The sequence below is a fragment of the Triturus cristatus genome, chromosome 8, assembly GCF_964204655.1.
Source record: "Triturus cristatus chromosome 8, aTriCri1.1, whole genome shotgun sequence".
Classification (NCBI taxonomy): domain Eukaryota; kingdom Metazoa; phylum Chordata; class Amphibia; order Caudata; family Salamandridae; genus Triturus; species Triturus cristatus.
The window spans coordinates 1,337,851,077-1,337,873,644 of NC_140591.1; positions in this window are offsets into that span (position 1 = coordinate 1,337,851,077).

Sequence of the window (22,568 nt, forward strand, 5' to 3'; positions counted from 1 at the left end):
CAGCAACAATGTCTGACCAACTCAGGGTTCTGCAGTCCATGGACTCTTCCCTGACGGCAGCAGTTAGTCTCCTGCAGTGCTCCGTCCCCCCCCACCCCAGACCCATCCACACTTCCCTCTCCCATGCCTGTCCAACGCACACATAGACAGTCACGGGCACGCACCCCACCAGACACAGCCAGGACACCCCCAAGTAAGGCAAAGCGCAAACCTCCTGGCATGCACACTCAGGGGGATGTAGGCACACCCACAGGGTCTGGGGACAGACGACATACACGCAGCCACAGTCGCAGTCCACAGTCCTCACAACCCTGTTCCTCCAAAACCACTCCCCTTGGCTCCCCTGCCAAACTCTCACCCAAGAATATCTTTATGGGTGAGCTGGACCTCGCCCCCACTGAGCGACCACCCCACAAGCGGGTGTGGAAGTCCCCGGGCACGGGAGTTGACCCCCTCCCCCAAGAGCGCTGCACCTCATCCCTCACCCACCACACCCTCTGTTGACCCTGGGGAATCCTCAGGTGCAGGGGTTCGGATGGAGGTACTGGCAGCAGTGTGCAGCGCAGAGCTCACATCCACCTTTGGCGCTGCCCCACCCCCTGTAGTGGAGACATCCCCCTGCACCCGCAACACCTACCCTTCCCCCTCCTGTCCCTGCGGTGCCTAGTACTGCCACAGATGATGCCCCCCCTGGTTGACAAACCTTGAGGTTCCTTTGTGCAGGCAAGCCAGGGGTAGACGCGGTCCCCTACGTCCCCCCTTGGACTTGAAATATGGACTGGCCATTGGCCACTGTACATAGTCTATTTTTCGTTGTTTTTTTTTAGTGCTGAATAAAGCCTTTATTTTTACTTTCAACACTATTGCATTTCGGGTACTTGATGTTGGTGCTGAGGCTCCTGAAGTTGGTGTTCTGGTAATGTGTTAGGGTTCAGAGAATGTATTTTGTATGATGGTCATGAGGTGGACCATGGTATCTGTGTGCCATCACAATGTCTCTGCAAAGAATCATTGGTAGTGTGTGTTAATTTTGTTTAGAGACATTGTCCCAAGGAGTGTTCCTTCCTCTGTGGCACCTGACATCTTCCTTGCAAACAGTTGCACAATTGTTGTGCTGACCTGTGTCAACATTTCCTTTGTTGGTGACGGATCCATTCAACAATGGCCATGCCTGATCACCGATGTCTCCTGCTGAATCGTCTGTGCCATCCTTGCTAGTCACTGTACTTGTGTTTGGAGTAAGTCAAAATGCCTTCATGGACAAATTCCCCCTTTTCAGCACTATGCATGTGTGTAATCACGGCCTACCACACAAATGGTACTTGTTATGCAGGGTATTTGGGCACCTGACTGACAATTGTGGGCATTGTATCTAGGGGAATTCCACCCTATTCCTTCCATGAGAGACAACATCTTGGTGGCTGGACCAGCACCTGGACATTCCTATCAGTCCTGGGATGTGTGTGACAGTGTGTGTTCCCTTTGGCTATCTTAGTTTTGTAGGCAGTTACATGACTATACAGTCTTGTGGCATGATATCTGGACACTGCTGGTATTCATCTGCACACACCCCTCATATTGCAGGCCACTGCTGGGAGTCCTGTGTACCCACCCCCATATGTCTGGACACTGCTTGTATTCATCTGCACACACACCTCATATTGCAGGCCACTGCTGGGAGTCCTCTGCACCCACCCCCATGTCTCTTTCCACTGCTGGGAGTCCTATGCACCCACCCCTATATGTCTGGACACTGCTGGTATTTATCTGCACACACCCCTCATATTGCAGGCCACTGCTGGGAGTCCTGTGCACCCACCCCCATATATCTGGACACTGCTGGTATTCATCTGCACTCACCCCCATGTCTCTGTCCACTGCTGGGAGTCCTGTGCACCCACCCCCATATATCTGGACACTGCTGGTATTCATCTGCACTCACCCCCATGTCTCTGTCCACTGCTGGGAGTTCTTTGCACCCACCCCAATGTTTATGTCCACTGCTGGGAGTCCCGTGCACCCACCCCCATATGTCTGGACACTGCTGGAATTCATCTGCACACACCCCACATATTGCAGGCCACTGCTGGGAGTCCTCTGCATCCACCCCCATGTCTTTGTCTACTGCTGGGAGTCCTGTGCACCCACCCCCATATGTCTGGACACTGCTGGTATTCATCTGCACCCACACCTCATATTGCAGGCCACTGCTGGGAGTCCTGTGCACCCACCTCCATATGTCTGGACACTGCTGGTATTCATCTGCACACACCCCTCATATTGCAGGCCACTGCTGGGAGTCCTGTGCACCCACCCCCATATGTCTGGACACTGCTGGTATTCATCTGCACACACCCCTCATATTGCAAGCCACTGCTGGGAGTCCTCTGCACCCACCCCCATGTCTCTGTCCACTGCTGGGAGTCCTGTGTCACCCACCCCCACATGTCTGGACACTGCTGGTATTCATCTGCACACACACCTCATATTGCAGGCCACTGCTGGGAGTCCTGTGCACCCACCCCCATATGTATGGACACTGCTGGTATTCATCTGCAAACACCCCTCATATTGCAGGCCACTGCTGGAAGTCCTGTGCACCCACTCCCATGTGTCTGGACTCTGCTGGTATTCATCTGCAAACACCCCTCATATTGCAGGCCACTGCTGGGAGTCCTCTGCACCCACCCCCATGTCTCTGTCCACTGCTGGGAGTCCTGTGCACCCACCCCCATATGTCTGGGCACTGCTGGTATTCATCTGCACACACACCTCACATTGCAGACCACTGCTGGGAGTCCTGTGCACCCACCCCCATATGTCTGGACACTGCTGGTATTCATCTGCACACACCCCTCATATTGCAGGCCACTGCTGGGAGTCCTGTCCACCCACCCCCATATGTCTGAACACTGCTGGTTTTCATATGCGCACACACCTCATATTGCAGGCCACTGCTGGGAGTCCTCTGCACCCACCCCAATGTCTCTGTCCACTGCTGGGAGTCCTGTGCACCCACCTCCATATGTCTGGACACTGCTGGTATTCACCTGCACACACACCTCATATTGCAGGCCACTGCTGGGAGTCCTGTGCACCCACCCCCAAATGTCTGGACACTGCTGGTATTCATCTGCACCCACCCCATGTCTCTGTCCACTGCTGGGAGTCCTCTGCACCCACCCCCATGTCTCTGTCCACTGCTGGGAGTCCTATGCACCCACACCCATGTCTCTGTCCACTGCTGGGAGTCCTATGCACCCACCCCCATGTCTCTGTCCACTGCTGGTATTAATCTGCACCCACCCCTGTATGTGTGGCCACTGCTGGGAATCCTATGCACCCACCCACCCACCCCCTTGGAGCAGTACACTGCTGGCCTGGACCTACACACACACCAATATGAAGGTAACATGCAGGGCCAGTCCGTACGCCCACATTCCTGACGTTTGTACGCCTCTTATCCCAAATGTACTGGTGCCGTAGGGGTCCGTGTGAAACGCACTGTACCCACACATTCATTTCGTGTGTACGGTCCGTATTACTGTTCTACTGGTGCCATAGGGGTACGTGTGGAACGCACCGTACCCACGCATTCATTGCGTGTGTACAGTCCGTATCACTGTTCTACTGGTGCCGTAGGGGTACGTGTGGAACGCACTGTACCCACGCATTCATTGCGTGTGTACGGTCCGTATCACTGTTCTACTGGTGCAGTAGGGGTACGTGTGGAACGCACCGTACCCACGCATTCATTGCGTGTGTACGGTCCGTGTTGGAAGGGTGTTCTCCGGGCGGCTTCGGAATACGTTCCTGACCACCCTTTGACACACCTCTCCTAAAGTTAGGCCAAGCGCTGGTGAAGAGGCCCTTCCTGGAAGGGTCTCGTTCCTAGGATCGTACCGGCTGAGCTCACACTATTCGACAGAGGGACAGTAGTTCTTAGTGAGATAGTATACTTTATCGATAGTTTACGGGGATCTTTATGATCCGTGATACAGCCGTTGAATCAATGCCACCAGCGGCGGTGGTGTCGTGATGGGGGTAGTGGGGTAGCGGGACAGTCTGTAGGTCAGTGTCTCTTGTGGAGTATCCGTCGCGCAGCTCTCAATCCTCGAGCTGGGGGATTCGGGGGCACTCGGCAATCTCTGCCGATCCTTCTGGATAGAAGCGCCGCAAGTCTCTCAGCAGGCACAGGTGGTATCCGATTCTCGGGAGCAGCGACGGCGTCAGCAGGGCTCAGCTGGTTTCAGAGTTCGAGGAGCCGCTACAGCGTCAGCAGGGCTCAGTTGGTTTCAGAGTTCGAGGAGCTGCGACAGTGTCAGCAGGGCTCAGTTGGTTTCAGAGTTCGAGGAGCCGCAACAGCGTCAGCAGGGCTCAGATGGTTTCAGAATTTGAGGAGCCGCGACAGCGTCAGCAGGGCTCAGATGGTTTCAGAGTTCGAGGAGCCGCGACAGCGTCAGCAGGGCTCCGGTAGCGTCCTTGGGTTCAGGTGTCGGTCGAGCCGCGACCAGGTCAGCAGGGCTCTCGTAGGTCCAGGTCTTCTCTGCCGCCTGTCCCTTCAGCACCCCTTGTTATACTCCCCCTCCTCTTTGAAGTCCGGAGTCCTCGCAGAGAGGGGTCTTGGTGCCTGGGGGCGGTGTGTTGGGATTTCCTGCCGCTCGGCCCTTTGATCTGTTCAGGTTGGTCTGGGAGGGACTCCAGACGCCCAGCATGCGAGGCGCCCGCTCACCGGGGGCCTGGTGGTCAATCGAAACCCTCCTTGGGGAGGAGATCAGAGGTGTGACAGAGACGGCGCCTCCCGGTCTTGCTTGGGGGGTTTCTCTCTCCCTCGGCCGGCATGCAGGGTAGTGTCTTGGGTTTTGCTGGGGCCCGGGCCGGTCATCGGGTTTATTGGGCCATGGTGGCCGGAAGTCTGTGATACCGGGGGGATCAGGTGTGGTTGCAGGGTTGCTTACTGGTTGGGAGGGTCCACGCCACGAGGCCGGTCTCACAGTCCGTATCACTGTTCTACTGGTGCCGTAGGGGTACATGTGGAACGCACCGTACCCACGCATTCATTGCGTGTGTACGATCCGTATCACTGTTCTACTGGTGCCGTAGGGGTACGTGTGCAACGCACCGTAAACGTCCACTTCCATTGTTGCGGTACGCAGGGGTTGCTGGCCACGCCTCCCCAAGTGACCAGACCCTGGTGGTAATGTATGGGCTCCATATTATAGGTTTTGCTTTGGGTATGGGGTATGTTTCCTGCCCCTCACCCCCCCTGGCCCCTGGGTGTTGTTCTCACCTTCTGCTGCGTGTGCGTCGGGTACGGTGCACCAGGTCGTAGGCTAGGAGGCCCGGGATGACACGTACAATGGGGTTCATGGCATGTACGTCGCGTACCGGGGCTCCGTTGCGTAGCGGTTCGCGTAGGACTCTGCTTTTCCGGCTGTGTTTGGCTCCCGTAAAGAAAGAGCCGTACGGAGTGACGTACTTGCTGGCCCGGAAACCGCTGCTTGAATGCGTCCGGACGTCACGTACAAGCTGTTCCGGATCAGAATCATTGTTTTTTTTTACCCGTACGGTCTTTTGAACGAAACGTATGGAAATAGGCTTTCTGTACGAATCGTACTTTCTAGGTTGTACGGACAGTTTGCCGGGTGCGAGTCGTACGGAGAAAACGCTCCGTACAACGATTCGTACAGCCTTTTCCCAGGATTGGAATCGGCCCCTTAGTGTTTTAAATTTAACATTTGAGCATGAAGAAATTAACAGTCATTGCTATTTAAATCAGGAAAATGTGAACCAGTGTCAGGAAAAAGAATTAATTTCCCTGAGTAAGGAAACAAATACATGTGCAGTAACTACACATGGTAGACTGACCGATTTGGCTCAAAAATATGAAATTAATGTTTCAGGAAGTTTGCCATTTCAGAAAAGCTTCATGGTACACATGAATGAAGAGGCAAATGAGACAATGTGTTCTTCAGAAATGCAATCGCACATTGCAGAAACAAAATATATTTTTAAATGCAATGGGTTTGAGAAATTAGGAGACAAGTGCACAAGAAAACATGAGAAGAAAAAGAAACCACCAGACCTAGCAAGGAAACTGGATGAGAAAAAGAAACCACCAGATTTAGTTGAGGAAAATAATAAGCAGAATGAGGGAGAAGATTTTGCTTGCTCATTGAGAGAAATGGTGGGACAAGTGCATGTTGATGTGCCACGGAACAAAAGTGAACTTGCAGAATTTCTCAACACATTCCCGAAATTGAGAGACAAACTTATGCTGTGGTACCCACAAGTTGATGGATTTATCGAAATTTTAGTTGTGTACTAATTTGGAAATGATTTTTGACACTGCCATGCAAACTGAATTATGGTTTGAATCTAAAGTTGCGGTACAAAGGCCAGGTGAGGAGACAGTGAAAAATGTTTGCATGAATGCACCATCATTTTCTCTTGTTGTTGAGAAAAATGAAGCAGTGATTACCTTTCTGAAGGGCAGAGTGCCAGGAAAATATGTTCATTGGGTAGAGACTAAAAGAACAAAACAGGAGCTAAAATTGGTTCATGAGTTTTGTGAAAGCGTGTGTTTAATGTTTCAGCAACACAGTGGTAGAGTATGTTCAGATGCCACTAGCATAAGATCCTTTGTGACTCTGTTGGTTATTGGTTTAATATTTTCTGATCAGATCACTGTGCACATACAGCAAAATCTGATAGAATGGCATATGAAGCATGAAGGTTACTATTTTGCTGGACAGGGAATGAAGCCAAAAGAGTTTGAGGAAAAACCTATGATGGTACAGAGAAGGTTTGCACACAAACGTTTTCAGAATAAGCTGTTTGCAGAGAATACAATTGTGGTACAGGGTGATGTTTCACAAGCAGAGGTAAAAAGTGCTCAAGGAAGATTTGGTGTTCCACATGATGGAAATAAAGGTGTTTTGGTTTGTGCAAATTCAGGTATGGATGTTGTACTGCTGGAAAAAGTGTCCTTTTGCCATCTTTGTGACAGATTTGAGCACTGGAAGAAGAAATTTAAATTTAAACATTATGGAAATGTGCAAAAACAGAGAGAAGTGCAGGTGCAAGAGGTGCCAGCTAAGCAAATGCAAATGTCAGTTCAGAAACAGGTAGCAATGGCAAAACAATTTAAAGCCCAAATTGTCCCACAAAATATGGAAAATGCTAAAATTAATTTAAATAAGTTGTCCAGAGCAAATGTGAATATTTTCCAGTAACAAGGCCTGACAGAAAAACAATTGATTTGCAAATTAAACAGCACAGATTACTATAAACGATATAATGTTCATTTTCAGATTCCTGATGAGGATGTACATTTTGAAATGGCCAAACAAGAGACAGCTGCAGCATTGTTTTCAGAAAAGACAGTTGAAAAATTACCTTCTGATTTGAAAGCAATAATAAACACAGAAATAAGAGAGTTCACAGAGAAGGATGTCAGATTAATAAAATGTGCAGAGCATGTCTTATTCAAATTAGAATTAGATGACATGTATTCAAGAACAGCATCAGTTGCAGGAATTTTACCAATAAAAGGATTTTTGATGGAATTGATTGGAAGTTTACAGAACTTTCTGATCACAGGTTCGCAGAAACTAAATGAAAAGAACAGATTAGAGCAGGAGATTAATAGCATAATTTTTCCATGTTGTCCTGTGGTACCTAATCCAGCCAATATATATTTTCACATTCCATGTGCTGAAGAATGGCTTACTGTTATTGATTTTTGCCAAGTTCATGTCACAGTGCCATTGCATGAAGCTAGTGAGGAGTACTATCAGAAAGAAAATGAATGGCTTGGACACATAATTGGAAAGGGAGGTAGAAAGGTGTCACCGGAGAGAGTGGAAATTATTTACCAGATGAATCCACCTCAAATTCAGAAAGAAGTCAGGAAGTTATTGGGAATGGTTAGCTGCTGTAGTGAGTAGTTACTAAACCTTTCCCTAGTGGCTAAGCCTTTACTGAGGCTGACACACAAGGATGTGTCTGATCTGCTTCCATTGGACAACAATTGCACAAAAACATTCCTAGAGTTGAAAGAGAAAAGATGTCGCGCCCCAGGACTAGGAATGCAAGTTTATTTAAAAGAAAATACACGGATGTGCAGTGAGAGGGAGGGCTGCGCTCTCTCAGTGCCTGTTCAAAAACATGAATTTGTTCAAAGGTCTGTGACGTATTTCCCAATGAACCTTGACCCCAACGTCACAGAAATGCCCAGCTGCCTTAATTTAGTAGCTGTGGTAGATGTCAGTCATAAAAAGAGTGAGTTCATAATAATGTCATTTCCAATTATTGTAATGGTTGCTTCCTTTGTGGAGTTATTTTGGGAAAATACTGTGACCAAGAAATGTCTAAATTCAAATGTATTTAGCTTACTGCCAGCAAATGAAATTGTTTGTGATCTAACTGAACCTAAATGTTTAAATGTCATGAATTTCTGCCTGAAACCAAAGTCAGACTTTAATGATGAACGTCTGATTCAGCCCAACCATTTTGTAGATGGCCCATATTTGAAAGGTAACAATGACACATTAAGAGCAGCACATGCTGTGCTTCCTATATATTATGTTGTCAAAGTTTCATGGCTATCAGCAGTTACCTCAGCCCAAAATTTGAGAATGATTGCCCTTACCATAACATGCAATATAATTTCTCAATTGGGAGTCACTGTTGTCCTGGGAAAGAGAAATGCTAATTCAGTTGCACAATATTGTATCCTGTTAGTCTCAAATGTGTTATTGCAAAAGCTGATGCCCAGGTATAGATTGCCAGTTTCTCTGAAAACAGATCATAATGGGGTCTCAAAGATGATGAGTGCAGAACCACAGACTGGACAAGGAGTGGATTGTAGCTATCTGCCTGAAGTTTCAAGCATAATAAAGCAACACAAAGGCAGCACAGAGTTACACTTTGCAAAAGACTGTGTTTCAGCATCACCAAAGTTGCTTGAGTATTTACATGCAAATGCACTTGTGAAAAACACAGATGAAAAGACTAGCCATTGCCGTGAAGGTCTGACTGATGTGGAGCGTGCAGTTTCTCACCAGATTGCAGCTGCTACACAAGATCTACATAATGAATGGTGCCAAAACTTTGATCTGAGAGATGCTGTGAAATGGAAAGGCCTGTTCCAAATGATCCTGGCAAAGACTGTTGTGAAATGTGGTGGCCTTCCAAATTGGGTGCATGCCTCTCACACACGTATGGTCCTGTGTCCCCCTGATAAAACAGCTCCTCTTCAAGAAAAAATGCCAGCAGTGATCAAAAGTCCACAGAAGAGGGTCAGTCAAGTTGTAAGGGAACACACAGAGTTTAAAGCAGCACTAGAGAAAACTGAGGTGGCACTGGAAAAGCAAAAAGTTGAATCTGACTCAGATGAAAGCGGTATCCAATTGGTGAAAGAGTCAGATGCAGCCTCTGAAGAAGAAATTAGTGTTGTGGGACTACGAGTGGAGGTAGGAAAAAGCTGGCTGAAAGGGAATCCAAAAAGTTTGCAGCGGTCCCTTGAAAAATCATTTGCACCCATAGCTGAAACATTTGAATCTGATCAAAGTGAAAATAAAAGTGAAAAGCTTGGATTGGAAAAGTGCAAGGTAATGATGGTGCTCTGTCAGAGTTTTTCAGCACCTGAGTAGTCAAAATGCATGAAAAAAGTACAGGATGCCACACTGTATGAGCCACCCTGAAGGCAAGCAGGTGACAAGGAGCCAGAATTTGCTGAAACAAGTAAATGAGAACTGTCAAACTGTTCGAAGAAGCTACTTACAGAAATCTGCACAACAACATTTGAGCTTGGCCATATATGATCTACTTACAGACTAAATTTGTGTGGCCTTAGAAATAGAGGTAACATTGCTATATGCTCAGCTTTTGTAATAACCAGTGATAAACAACATACTAATTTAGTAGGGTGTTCTTATGGACACCTGTGAACTAAAGATGAGTAGTAATATTTTAGGTAGAGAAAAACATATATTTGACTCAACTAATGATGTGTTTTTTTTAAACAAATGTAACATGTGAATTTAAATAGTGTGATAAATTTCGAAATCATTTGAGGTACAATGATTTGATATTTATGAAAAGGGTGAATTGATGGAGCTTAGATTTCACCTTAAAATGTATGCATTATTATATGACAAAAAGCTGCAGACATGAGTTTTAAAATGGCACGCAGATTGTGGCGCACGCAAGATGAAAACATAGGGCCTGATCAGAATGCTTCAGTTTGGAGGTGCTTTCGTGAAAACATGCTTAATTAGTTGAACAGCCATGCTTATATGTGATTAATCCATATGTAATCTCACCATTGAATGCACATTAATTTAGAAAATGTATTTGTACTTTTAAAATGGCATCATGTATTTTTGAAAGAGTAGAAATGTGCTGAATTGTGTTTCACAGTGTAGAAAACCACGTGATTTTAGTTTGCTTTAGTGGACTAAACTGCAGTTTGCCCTTGAAACATTAGTTTGGAATGTGCTGCTCTTTCCCTAGCAACTTTCAATAAAAAGGGCTCTGATAAAAAATCCTGCCTACAGCTTCCTTCGACCTTCAAAATGTTGCATATTTTTGTAGCCTGTTTGAACGTGGAGAGAAGAACACACTTTTTTTTCATAAATCACAAGGCTGAAATTTGAACAGGAACAAGCCTGATTAATGATGTATCCAGTCAGCCCATAGGGAGATGATGTGTCTTGAAGTTCTGATTGGACCAGCTATGAGGACTGAGCACCTGAACTTTTACTTGAAATATGGCTTACAAGTGGGAGGAGTGCCTTGCTTTTTGCCTCTCTCTTCTTTTTTAATTTTTCTGAGGGCCAGGCCCAGTTTCTGTGCTGGACACAGAGACAGGGAGGGGTTGCATTCTGTGGGGGCTATGGTGCAGCTTGAGACAGAGACACAGACTAGCACAGCGAAGCAGAGGCAGAGGGAAAGAGTTGAAAGGATCAGAACAGATTTAGATTTTAGGTGCTAAACTGCATTTATTTCTCTTTATGGGATATTTTTGCCATTATTAATTATTGATTAACCTTGTAAGACTCACTCTCTTTCTTAGAAACTCTTTAAGAGTTTTGACTGACAATTTGCGCCACATTTCCCTTCCTATATGTGATGCTTATATGCAGACTGTAATATGTTCTGTATTAATGCTATTTTTCCTATTTTTCAATTCTGTAACCTAATTGATATTTGACTAATGAATAAAGAGTCAGAGAACCTTAACTTTTGACTTAAAATAAAACCCTTTAAAATAACCCACCACTCTCATTATTGCCTCTAATATTATTTGCATTTAATTTTGACATATATGTAAAGTCTCCTGTTTGGTGAAACACGGTCATCAAAAGATCCATCTTTTTCACCCTTTACAGCGGTAAAACATAGGTAATGTGGTTTTGAATAGGGAAATTACCAGGTAATTACTTTGGCGGTAAAGTCAGGAAAGAATGTAACAATCAATCAATCAATCAATCAATACATTTGTAAAGCGCGCTACGTTCCTGTGAGGGTCTCAAGGCGTTGGGGGGGGGATGCTGCTACTGCTCGAAGAGCCAGGTCTTGAGGAGTCTTCTGTAGGTCAGCAGGTCTTGGGTCTGTCGTAGGGGGATGGGGAGGGTGTTCCAAGTCTTGCCGGCGAGGTGGGAGAAGGATCTGCCGCCCGGAAGTCGCTCTTCAGATGCGGGGGACTGTGGCGAGGGCGAGATCGGTGGAGCGAAGCTGGCGGGTGGGGGTGTGGAAGCTGAGTCGTCTGTTGAGGTACTCTGGCCCAGTGTTGTGGAGTGCTTTGTGTGAGTGGGTGAGGAGCTTGAAGGTTATCCTCTTGTTGACGGGGAGCCAGTGCAGGTCTCTCAAGTGGGGTGTGATGTGGCTGCGGCAAGGGATGTCGAGGATCAGATGTGCAGAGGCTTTCTGAATGGGTTGAAGTCGTTTCAGGAGTTTGACCGAGGCTCCTGCGTAGAGGGCGTTTCGGTAGTCCAATATGCTGCCGACGAGGGCCTGGGTGACCTTTCTTCTCGTTTCGGTGGGGATCCACTTGCAGATCTTGCGGAGCATGCAGAGGGTGTTGAAGCAGGAGGACAAGACGGCGTTGACCTGCTTGGTCATGAATAGAGTGGAGTCGAGCATGAACCCTAGATTGCGTGCGTGGTCAGTGGGTGCTGGAGCTGTTCCCAGTGCAGTCGGCCACCAGGAGTCGTGCCAGGCTGAGGGGGTGGAGCCGAGGATGAGGAATTCCATCTTGTCCGAGTTCAGCTTCAGTCGGCTGTTCTTCATCCACTCGGCGATGGCTTTCATTCCTTCGTGGAGGTTGGTTTTGGTGGTCCTTGGTGAGGGAGAGGATCAGCTGGGTGTCATCCGCGTTCGAGATGATGTTGAGGCCGTGCCATCGTGCAATGTGGGCGAGCGGTGCCATGTAGATGTTAAACAGCGTTGGGCTAAGGGATGAGCCCTACGGTACGTCGCAGATGATCTCGGTGGCTTCGGAGTGGAAAGGGGGAAGGCGGATGCTCCATGTTCTGCCGGAGAGGAAGGAGGTGGCCTTCTCTTGGATCCCGGCGTCATGGAGGCGTGTATGTAGTGTGTGGTGGCAGACCATGTCGAAGGTGGCTGACAGGTCCAGGAGGATGAGGGCCACGGTTTCTCTGTTGTCTAGCAGGGCCCTGATGTCATCGGTGGCGGCGATGAGGCCAGTTTCGGTGCTGTGGTTGCTGTGGAACCTGGGCTGGGACGGGTCCAGGATGCTGTTCTCCTCCAGGTAGTGGGCTAGTTGTCTGTTGACGGTCTTCTCGATGACCTTCGTCGGGAACGGGAGCAGGGAGATGGGCCGGAAGTTCTTGAGGTCCTTGGGGTCAGCCTTGGGTTTTTTGAGTAGGGCGTTGATCTCGGCGTGCTTCCAGCTCTCTGGGAAGGTCGCTGCCTCAAAGAAGATGTTGATGGCTTTCCGGAGATGGGGTGCAATGGTGGTGCTGGCTTTGTTGAAGATGTGGTGTGGGTCTGACAGGGATCCGGAGTGGATGGTGTTCATGATTTTGATGGTGTCGTCATCATCTATGTTGGTCCAGGAGAGCAGGCATTCGGTGCGGATGATGGTCGTGGGGCCGGAGGTCTCAGTGGTAGTCGGGGCGGTTGTGGCATTGAAGCTGTTGTGGATGTCGGCGATCTTGCGATGGAAGAAGGTGGCAAGGGAGTCTCACAGGTCTTGCGAAGGTGGGATGTCGTTGGTGTTGGAGCTGGGGTTGGAGAGGTCCTTTATGATGTTGAAGAGCTCTTTGCTGTTGTGTGCGTTGTTGTCTACGCGGTCTTTGAAGGAGGCCCTTTTGGTGGATCTGATGAGGTGGTGGTGTCTGCGGGTGGCGTTCTTGTGGGCTGCGTAGCTGTCCGGTGTTCGTTCACAGTGCCATTTCTTCTCTAGCTTTCGGCAGCTTTGCTTGGAGGCCTGGAGGTCTTCAGTGAACCAGCTAGCTTTCTTGCTGGTCTGGCTGTTGGAGGGTTTCTTGATCGTGTGAGGGTGTTGGTGCAGTCGTTGATTCACAGTCTGAGGTTGCGGGCGGCGGTGTTGGGGTCGGTGGGGTCGGTGGGTGGGTTCCGGGCGACCACACTGTTGTCTAGTTTGAGCGGAGGACTGGCCCGTGCCGTTTGAAGTATCACGTCTCAGTCCCTATAGTTGAAGACCCGGGCAATAAGTGGTCGCGGAGGGAGCCCCCGGCCTTGGACGCCCCCCCGGGAGATGGTTGGCCCTCTCAATGGAAAAGTAGCTTGAGACTCTTTTAGGATTTAGGTGCTTCAAAATCAAATCCTCTACATAGAGGTCCGTCGCTGGCCCCTCCGCTCGTTCTAGGATGCATATGTTGTTCCTGCCTGCTCTTCCTTCATATTCGTCCAGTTGTTTTTCCATCGCGGTGTGGTGGTCTTGGAGTTTGCTTACTTGGTGTTATAGCTGGGTAGTATCTCTCGGTAATTCAGCTGTTGTGTCTCCCAGGTCATTTACTTTGGTGTCCATTTTACGAAGATCTGCTCGGAGAAGGGACACTTCTATTTTCACTGAGCCAATGCAAGCTTCCAAAGAGGTACGTACACCAGTGATGGCCTCCATTATGTCTTGGAGAGTGAGGTCTCGCTGAGGTGGGGAGGTGGTTTGTTTATCTGGGGCTTCCAGTTGTGATGTGTCCTGCCCCTCCCCCGCTTTATTCCAGGCGAATTTGGGCAGTTTGTTCTGGGCAGACGCTTTAGGCCCCTTGCTGCTCACCATTGTCGAGTTCTGGAGTGGTGGCTCAGTAGGCCCACCAAAACCAGCTCCGGTAATCTCCGCAACTTGCTCAGGGGAAATATCAGTCCCACTAGCGACCTGTTGGGTTTCCCAGAGTCTGAACCACGGCATCCCGGCCACCTCTAACCTCTCACCTCACGTCCTTATGCTCGGCTTGTGAAATATGGAGTTTTCTCCTTCGTATGTCTGGGTCTTCATTTCCCTTTCTTGTGGGTGGTAGGGCTCATATATAGATGGTGGAACCCTGGTATTGTCTGGGGTCAGCTGGGACCGCCAGGTGATCTCCATTCTCACCCCGTGTGGTAAGAATTCTCACCGGGGTGTCGTGGTAAGAATTCTCACCGGGGTGTGGGCCACCAGCTGGGCTCTATCCCTTGGACTCTGGACCACCCCACTGGCTCTGCCCGTCTCCGTCTCGCGGTTGCCAGTCCCGTTGCGTCCGATGGAGCGCTGTGACACACGCGCTCAATAAGGCTGCTTCAGAGCACTGGGGGGGCTCTGACCTGGATTCTGCGACTGCAGGCCTCCTTGATGTCGCTCACCTCCAGGCGCTCAAGGCTGTTGCTGCTGTGTATTTTTGGCCAATCAGGTGAACAAGTAGGGCGGCAGGCCAGGCAGGGCCTGACCGTAGCAAGGTCCTCAGGCAGTGCGCTCTTCCGGCGGGCCCGACAGGCCTCTGACGTCGGGCCTCGATTACGGCCCTCTGTATCACCCCTCTCACTCTCACGCTGCCATCCAACTGCTGCCGCTTAATCGGAGAGCCCGGAGGCCTGATCCCAGGTCGCTCTCCGTCCCGCTGCACCTACTGCCACTGCAGCGGAGGTTCAGGGAAATCAGCTGCTGCTGCGGGGGTCTCAGAGCCTCCTCCGCCGCTCACTCGATCGCCGCCATGCTTATGTCACATCAGCTGCGACAGCCAGATTCTGTCATTCCTCGCCGCTTCGCAGGGCTCTTTTTCCTCCGCTCCCGTCACCGATGGACTCAGGGGTCAGTAGTCCACCTCATTGTCGAGTATTTACTCCGCAGTGACCCAGATATGTGCGGGATAGTTGGCGAGGGCTGAGGAGCCTCACTAGTAAGCCGCCATTCTTCTCGGCTGCTAACCACACCCAATGTTAAATATATATTTTTATTGATTTATTTTGTTGGGTTATTATTGTTTTTATAGTGTAAAATTACTGAAAATGTTAACTTTTTTTGTTAGTTTTTTAGTTGTGTTGTGTGAAGTATTTATTAAAATTTTAATATGCTTATTTAGTTATATGAAATTTATTTGTAATAAATAGGTGATTGTTATAAAATATGTTTGACTATTTATTTTCAAAATATGAATTATTACAATTATTATAATATCCTTTACTTTGTGATTAATAAGGTGTGTAAAGTGTTACATAATACAACATAATATTTAAAAAATATATAAATATGTGTGCTAAAATTTAATTTGTTTTTTAAAATTATTTAAATAATGCATTTTTATATATATGGATTGTTGTCTAGTGTTTTATTTATGTTATGTTGTGTTTTATTATAAAATGAAAAGGTTTTTTTTAGTGTTAATAGTTTATTTGCCTTTATTTATATTGGAGGGGGGAACTTAGAGGGTGGTGCTGAGCTCTGTGCTAGCTCAGCACCGCAAAGCTGCGCAGGGACCAACTTGTGTCTAGCGGGCTCTGTTGGTCCTTTCTTTTGCCATCCCCATGGTGGTGCCCAGAAAACGGGCACTGCAATGGGAATGCAAAATAAGTTCCCGCAAGGCATGGACTGTGAAGTTCATGGTGTTCTGGAACTTGAGGTACATGCAAACAAGGGGGCACATGATGGGCCATCCAAATGCATCCCCATTGCGGCGGGGCATAATAGCCCTGTAGGGCCACCTTTATTTCTCCTCTACCAGATGGAGGAGGGGAAACTCATAACATGCTCGGTGGATGGCGGAGTTCCAGCCTTGCATGATATATAGGCCTCTGCATTGTGCCACCGCCAGGGAATGGCTGTTTCCTGGTTAAGTGGTGGATGGTCCAAAGAGCTGCCCTTGAATAGGGCAGACGCAGGACAACCACCACTGCACTACCACGAGTACGGTGGTCAAAGACCACCATTCTCAAAATTGGCCCTTCTGTTTTGTGTTTAATGTCTAGAATTTTTCAGCAATTGTTTTATAGTTGGAGTGAGTGGAGTATATTTTAAAAACGTAATGTCCTGCACCTTTTTTGAGTTCAGTTATATTGGAATTGTGAAAAGTATGTTATGTATGTATAGTGTACAGTGCCTTCCCTGACTTAAGTTACATTGGAGTGGGAATAGTAAATTATGTATGTTTAGTATGAAGTACTACATTGTATATGTAGGTGAGGGAGAGAATTGTTTTTCTTTTTTATAGGTGCTATTATTCCCAATTTAAAGTTGGTCGGAGGATGTACGTTATTTTTTTAAAGGAAATGTATATGTTTAATATAAACAAATTGTTTATAAACATTTCCTTTATTTTCGAATTTCTTATCTGTTTCTTTTTCAAACTCTATTTTTCTGTCTTTTGATGGTTCTACGCTACAGAGAAATATGTCGGAGGATGCGTTCTACTTTTTTTTAAGTTTAAATCTTTATATTAGTTTAACAACAAACAAAGTAGTTTGCAATATGGAACCTAGATTCGTAGGCTGTGCAGAGCCCAGGCTGGCTATTTGTCTCAATAAGCAAACTAAGGATACAAACAGTAAAGAAAGGTGACAAAACTCCCCGCCTTCCTCCCTACCCCTTCCCCTGTCCACTGCTATTTAAAGAATATGTTTGGGTGTAGGCCTTATCCCTGCTGTCCCATGTCTTGTTGAGAAATTGTGTCCGGTGTGTTAAGCCATAGGATTCATAGGTGCCTAGGACACACAAGTTCATGAAATTCTTGAGCAAGTAAAGTGAGGAATGGCTGCCAGATATCCGGAAAGGTCGAACCTTTCCCTACCAAGGTGAGCGATATCTTCTCCATCCCCAAAACGGGCCACAAATGCTGGAACCAACCTGTGTGGGAGGGAATTTGGGGTGTCCGCCAGTGGAGTAGGATATTTTGAGTGGCTGTGCCTAAAGCTATGGCAATCTGGTGTCCTCTTCTAGACGTGCGAGGATATGTCAATGGGTTTGGGACTCCTAGAATGGCATGCTCCGGAAGTCTATGCAGCTCCGTGTCAAGGAGCTTATCCACATCTTCTAGAATCTGAGACCAATATTGTTGTATGTGTTCGCATTGCCACAGGAGATGGACCAACGTTCCTATTTTCCCACACCCCCTTCAGCAGTTTGGACTTTGTGTGAAATTAACTCGCTGTAAGCTCTCAAGGGTGTAGTACCAATAAGTGGCCACCTTAGTCAATGTCTCCGTGAGACCCATGTTGCTTGCCGTATGTCATGCCCTGTAACAAATACCCTCCCATTCTTTGCTAGTAAGTGCTTGCCCTAAGTCCTTCTCCCAGTGTGCGCGGCCAGCGTTATATGTGTGCATGTATCGAGTAAGCAGCATCTGGTAGAGGTGAGTGATCAAGTTCTTATCAGATGATCGCGTGAGAAGCCAGTGTTCATAAGGTGTCTCTGCGTCAGGGTGTACTGCCCAGTGCCGGAGTTGCAATTAATCTATTCGCTCAGACTCTGGGAGTCCATGGTCAGACCTAAGTTGTGAAATTACCCCCTGCATATCAAACAGGTGTCCCAAGAGTCGGCATTCTGTACCAATCCAGTGTGTGAAGGTAGCCTCCCCCATCTCGGGGCTCAATTCTAGATCAATGAGCGGGGTGAGAGGAGAGGAGAAGGAAGTCAGTTCATGTCTCCTATTAGTCTGGTCTCATGCTATGAGGAGGGTTTGTGTAATGTGAGAGGCGGAAAGATTAGGTGGTCTATGCAGCTTCTTTAAGAAGGGGATCTTCTTGAGTGATTTGCCTGCCAGTGCCTGGTTCTGGAAGAGCCAGTGCTTCTCTGATTCGGTGCGATTCCACCTGACTAGATATCGTAGCTGTGCTGCCTTATAGTAGAGGGGAAGATAGGGAACTTCCATGCCACCGTCGTTAGGTGGGAGAGGGCTAAGGAGTCTCTTCATTCAGGGTTTATGACCCTGCCATATGAAGGAGAGTTCTGACTGCACTAGGTTTAGCCAACCCGTTGGGGGTCGTAGGGGGAGCATCTGGAAGAGGTATAAGACTTTTGGTAAGATAGTAATTTTAACTGCCGCGATCCTCCCCAACCAGGAAATGCAGTAATTTTTCCACCGCTGTAGGTCTGAGCGGATTTGAGTGTGTAGTTTAGCGTAATTAACTGATGGCTTGTTTTGCAGAGTGGGCGCCAATTGTATTCCCAAGTATGATTACGTGTCTCCTGACCATTGTATTGGATACTGTTGTTATAGGTCAGCCTGCATCTGTGTGGACAGGGAGAGTTTGAGGGCAACCGATTTCTCCACATTGACCTTAAATCCGGAGGCCCTCGCAAAGGAGTCAAGCTCCGTCAGGAAAGCTCCAGATCTGCATCTGGGTCCGCTAAGGTTACCTGGATGTCGTCTGTGTATAAGCTAATGGTACGCACATCACCCCTGAATCGGATCCCTGTGATTTGTGGGTGTTCTCTAACCGTTTGCGCCATTGGTTCCATGTACAGTGCGAAGAGCAGGGGTGACAAGGGGCACCCCTGTCTCGTACCTCTACCTATGGGAAATGGTGCCGATGTGTGGCCGTTAATTCTAACAGAGGCCGTGAGGGAGTGGTAGCAATTTAATTTGTGTGTCCTCAATTTCTCTCCTAGGCCGACACAGATTAATGCTTGTTCCAGATGGGGCCAATGGACCCTGTCAAAGGCTGTTTCGGCATCGATGGTTAGGAGCATATAGTTCCCGGGGATTTGTGATGCCTTCTCTATTAGGTGCAAGACCCTCTTGGTGTTATCACTGGTCTGCCTTTGGGGGATAAATCCCGCCTGGCCAGGATCAATTAGTCCTGGCACATAAGTGGCCAGTCTACATGCTATGATCCCGGTATAGAGTTTCAGGCCCATATTAAAGAGGGAAAAGGGGCGGTAAGATCCACAGCTGGTTTTATCTTTCCCTGGTTTAGGGATGACCACTATTGCTGCCTCGAGCATAGACCTGGGGATTGCCCCTGGGGACGCGAAGGTGTTAAAAAGTCTGGTTAACAGTTGTGCTATGGCAGAGCAAAATTGTTTATAAAAGGCCTCTGTATAGCCATCCGGCCCAAGAGATTTAGCCAGCTCAAGTTGTGAAATGGCAGCTATAATGTCCTCTAACCAGAAGTCCTCCTCTAAGTGCTCCGCTTGTTCCAGGGTCAGTGTGGGAAGGTGTGCCTCAGCGAGGTAAGCTTCAATGTCCTTATCCACCAACCTCATAGAGTTGGGCATAAAAGCCTCGGAAAGTTTCGGCTATTGCTGCATCATCTGTAATTAAGTTCCCTGTCTGGTCACAAATCTCCTGTACTCCCTTGAGCTGTCTAGTCTCGCGCAGTTTGTGTGCTAACAGTCACCCACTTTTATCTCCCCCAACGTAGAACGAGTGTCGAAGACATAATGCTGCGTATTCTGCTCTGTGGAGATCTATGGCCTCTAATTGCACCCGGGTTACAGTCAGCTGGTGCTAGACTCTAGGTGCCCCTGTCCGTTGGTACATTTGTTTTAATTCTCTTGTTTTCTGTGCTAGGGCTTCCCTGTTCTGCCTGCGCTCGGCGTTATCTGCAGTCGAGATAGCGATTACTTCGCCCCTAATCACAGCTTTGAGTACTTCCCTGCATGTGGACATGGGCGTATTGGGGTTGTCGTTGTGGAGTAGATAATCATCAATGGCGCATTGTATCTGCATGACTACATCCGCTTGCTGCAAAAGGGTGTCCCAGAGACAAAACTGTTGCGTTTGCCGTCGGATAGGTGGCAGAGTAAAGGTGACCACCACAGGGACATGGTCAGATAGCGATGCCATTAAGATCTCGGCGTCAGTCATTATATCGCGGAGCGCCACAGAGCCTAACATATAATCGAGGTGGGCGTATGTTTTATGGGCATTAGAGTAGTAGGAGTATTCCCTAAGCTGGGGGTGGAGGCTCCGCCAGAGATCCACCAGGTCCAGGTCTTTTAGTCTGGACAGCCCTACAGAGGAAATCGCGCCAACCTGATTGAAACGTTGTGCTGACCTGTCCAGAGCGGTGTCAAATACTAAGTTGAGATCAGCCTAGCAGCCTCAAGCGCCCAGTTGTGGCCGTCGCCTCAGTCAAGGCCTCCTGTAGAAACTGTTCTTGACCCTCGTTTGGTGCATACAGGGATCCGATAACCAACATGTGCCCCCCAATCGTAAACTGATAGGACAGTAGCCTTCCCCTAATTTCGGCCACTTTCTGCACCACCTTCCCTTAGAAGGGCCTGACGAATAAAACTGCTTTGGGAACTTGCAGGATTTGAGCCGGTGGCAATCTTTCGAGAGCAAGTGCGTCTCCTGTAACAAGCAGATATATGCTTTGGAACTTTCTAGGTATGAGAGAATCGCACTGCACTTCACTGGATTATTGAGACCTCTCATGTTGAGTGTGAGGATCTTAAGGTTAGTGAGGGGCATCTAAAAACTGAGAGCCCTTACGCGCATGTGGAGGGAGCCCAATTTGGTGTTACCAAGCCAATGTGTGCCGGGAAGCAGTGAACAGGTGATCCCAATAACAAATAACTCTTTATAAACTAACATAACAAACTCATATAGTAAACATATAAGTTCAAAGTGTAGTCCGTCATCCCGGGAATGATCAGTGAAAAGCCTGTATGGGAACCATAGTGTAGCCCAAATTGAGCCGTCTCTCCGCCGCCCACCTGAAGAAAAGGAGAAGAAAGTGCAGGCAGCACGTGCAATTCTCACAAAGGTTGTGTCTTGGCCAGTGCCTCAGGGAGCGCCTCCAGGAAAGCCTGCTGCCCCTTCGTGATCTCTGCCTGGTCAGGCCGCTTTGGCAGACATCTACGTCGCTGTTGCCGCCATCTCTGTAGTGTGTCCCCTGCCCCAGGGGTAGGACTGCAGCTTCCATCGTCTTCTTCAGGGACGGCAACACCCAGCAGATGGCTTGCTTCCGAGAGGGAGCGTAAGTGGCAGAGCTTGCCCTCCAGGCGAAAGATTAGACGGAACGGGTGCCCCCAAGAGTATGGGATTTTGTGCTGTTCGAGGTGTGTAGTGATAGGCCGGAAGATTTTGCATTTCTGTAGTGTAAGCGCGGCTAGGTCCTGATAGAGGATCGGCGTTTGATCCCAGAAAGTGATCGGTTCCATAGATCTGGCCTCACAGAGGATTTCCTTCTTTGTGGGATAGTCCTGTATGCAGACCAGGATATTCGCCGGTGGAGCTGTCCCCAATCGAGGAGGGCCTTCTCTGTGAGCTCTGTCCAGTTTAAGGTCTGTGCCGCATGGGTTGCCAAGTATGTGATTGAAGAGGTCTTTCGTGTAGCTGAAGATATCTCTGGCTTCCTCCTTGGCTTGCACCCCTCTGATCCTGATGTTGTGTCTGCGGGAGCGATTCTCCAAATCCTCAAGATGGGTCTGCAGATCCACCTCTTGGTCATTAATGCATATGACCTCCTGCTGCAAGGCCGCCATTTCAGTGTCTCGGTTGTCTCCCTTATCTTCCAGCATGGCGACTCTCTCTCCAATTTAATCTACATCTCTTTGAATGTCTTTTATTTCAGATGTGAGCTCTCATTTGACTGTTTGCAAGTCCTCGCATAGAGTTGTGAAAACAGATTCAAGGAAGGCCCGCATCACTGGTTCCTCCTTGGCCCCATCCGCCTGCGGGTTAGTGGGCTCACTTGGAAGTGGACGATCCAATGGTGTGTCACTCTGGGGTCATGCAAATTCCTCCTTCAGAGTCTTGTCCTTCTCACCCCAGGTAGAGGACATAGTCTCAGTGCAGACAGTGAGGCGTTAGCCCTATTGTGAGGGGGCCATGCGGTTCCCAGTGGAACAACACTCCGGCGGGGCGAGGATGCAGCAACGCCAAGAATAGACCTGGGAAAGTCCCAGGGACGATAGCAGAACCGCACGATCTGCTTGTCTGGGACCATTGTGTGCAGTCCTCCAACGGATCTTAGAAACCCAGCTCCACCGATGGCCTTCTCAGTCCGACATGACCCTGACTTGGGTTCACAACTGCATAGCTTCTATCCCAGACCCTCTCCCGGAGTCATGTGTTGCCGTGCAGTGCAGTATGGTCCAATCCCATGCAGTAGTTGCGGGTAGCTGGTGGGATAGCAGCAGGTAAGCTCTGGATGTC